This window comes from Taurulus bubalis, assembly GCF_910589615.1.
Source record: "Taurulus bubalis genome assembly, chromosome: 2".
In the NCBI taxonomy this organism is placed as follows: Eukaryota; Metazoa; Chordata; class Actinopteri; order Perciformes; family Cottidae; genus Taurulus; species Taurulus bubalis.
In genome coordinates this window covers 47,539,305-47,541,804 of record NC_136590.1, presented here as the reverse complement: position 1 = coordinate 47,541,804, position 2,500 = coordinate 47,539,305, and the positions used below count along the sequence as shown (strand labels likewise).

General features: G+C 47.8%; 1 protein-coding gene across 1 annotated transcript in view; it reads left to right on the top strand.

Annotated features, from left to right (window-relative positions):
• LOC306750995 (transcription factor COE3-like) overlaps positions 1-2,500 on the top strand; it is a gene marked incomplete at both ends in the record, with an annotated part of 40,598 nt that overhangs the window by 16,926 nt on the left and 21,172 nt on the right. The gene's annotated exons all lie outside the window — the stretch shown is intronic.

Here is a 2,500-nt window from a genome sequence, read left to right as displayed (position 1 = left end):
ATATATATATATATATATATATATTAAGAGTATATATACTTATATATTTGTATGTATATATATATATATATATATATATATATACATACATATCTATATATATATATATATATATAGATAGATAGATAGATAGATAGATAGATAGATAGATAGATAGATAGATATGTATGTATATATACATACATATCTATAGATAGATAGATAGATAGATAGATAGATAGATAGATAGATAGATAGATAGATAGATATGTATGTATATATACATACATATCTATAGATAGATAGATAGATAGATAGATAGATAGATAGATAGATAGATATGTATGTATATATACATACATATCTATAGATAGATAGATAGATAGATAGATAGATAGATAGATAGATAGATAGATAGATAGATAGATATGTCAAGAACTACATTATAAAATGACTGAATGTATTTTAAGCAGCTGCTATAAGTAAAGATTAACCTGAACATAGTATAAATGACTCGGATCAGATTAACAGGCAGTTCACTCACACACACACACACACACACACACACACACACACACACACACACACACACACACACACACACACACAGTCTGGCAGTACATTACTGTCACTATAATTCCTCGTCACACCGCGGCTATATTTTCTACCTCATGGAGCATATTAACTCCCACAGAGTGTGAGTTTCAGAGTGTGTGTGTGTGTGTGTTCAGTTTTAGTGTCTGTGTGACTTCTTTTCTTCCTCGAGATGAATATGCGACACATCCTCATTTCCTGCTCGTAAATATGAGCAGTAATAGTGTGTGTGTGTGTGTGTGTGTGTGTGTGTGTGTGTGTGTGTGTGTGTGTTTCTTCTCTGCTTATCACATAACAAATTGAACACTTAATCTTTCCCGCGTGTAGATTTATGATCTTGATTGCTCTGAGGAGGAGAGAATAGATACAAAGTGGAGAGGAGAGGAGGAGAGGAGGATGACCTCCTGGTTGTTTCTGTTGTTTCTCAGTATATTTACTTCCTCCTGTTTGTTTCAATTCAGTTTATTTTGTATACCTTTGCCTCTATATTACAAATTATCCTCGGAGGGTTTTACAATCTGTACACCAGTGGGCCCAGGAGACAGGAGGCAGGAGGCAGGAGACAGGAGGCAGGAGACAGGAGACAGGAGGCAGGAGACAGGAGGCAGGAGGCAGGAGCCAGGAAGCAGGAGGCAGGAGACAGGAAGCAGGAGGCAGGAAGCAGGAGACAGGATGCAGGAGGCAGGAGACAGGATGCAGGAGACAAGAGACAGGAGGCAGGAGGCAGGAGACAGGAGGCAGGAGACAGGAGGCAGGAGACAGGAGACAGGAGGCAGGAGACAGGAGGCAGGAGGCAGGAGCCAGGAAGCAGGAGGCAGGAGACAGGAAGCAGGAGGCAGGAAGCAGGAGACAGGATGCAGGAGGCAGGAGACAGGATGCAGGAGACAAGAGACAGGAGGCAGGAGGCAGGAGACAGGAGGCAGGAGACAGGAGGCAGGAGACAGGAAGCAGGAGGCAGGAAGCAGGAAGCAGGAGACAGGAGGCAGGAGACAGGAGGCAGGAGACAAGAGGCAGGAGGCAGGAGGCAGGAGACAGGATGCAGGAGGCAGGAGGCAGGAGACAGGAGACAGGAGGCAGGAGGCAGGAGACAGGAGGCAGGAGCCGGGAAGCAGGAGGCAGGAGACAGGAAGCAGGAGGCAGGAAGCAGGAGACAGGAGGCAGGAGACAAGAGACAAGAGACAGGAGGCAGGAGGCAGGAGACACGAGGCAGGAGGCAGGAGACAGGATGCAGGAGGCAGGACGCAGGAGGCAGGAGGCAGGAGACAAGAGACAAGAGACAAGAGACAGGAGGCAGGAGGCAGGAAGCAGGAGACAGGAGGCAGGAGACAGGAGGCAGGAGGCAGGAGCCAGGAGGCAGGAGGCAGGAGACAGGAGGCAGGAGGCAAGAGACAAGAGACAGGAGACAGGAGGCAGGAGGCAGGAAGCAGGAGGCAGGAAGCAGGAAGCAGGAGACAGGAGGCAGGAGACAGGAGGCAGGAGGCAGGAGATAGGAGACAGGAGGCAGGAAGCAGGAAGCAGGAGACAGGAGGCAGGAGACAGGAGGCAGGAGACAGGAGGCAGGAGGCAGGAGATAGGAGACAGGAGGCAGGAGACAGGATGCAGGAGGCAGGAGGCAGGAGACAAGAGACAGGAGCCAGGAAGCAGGAAGCAGGAGGCAGGAAGCAGGAGACAGGAGGCAGGAGGCAGGATTCCAGTTTGTGATTCAATTCCTGAATTTCATGACTAAAATCGTTATTCATTCTGGCCACATGACATCTATTCTTCTGTCCATCCGGGGAGAGGGATCCTCCTCTGTTGCTCTCCCTCAGGCGTCTTCCCCTGTTTTCCTGTGAAAGGAGTTTTACTATCTTTATTGGGGGAGTTTTTCCTGATCCGATGTGAGGTCCCGGGACAGGATGTCATGTGCACAGATTGTAAAGCCCTCCGA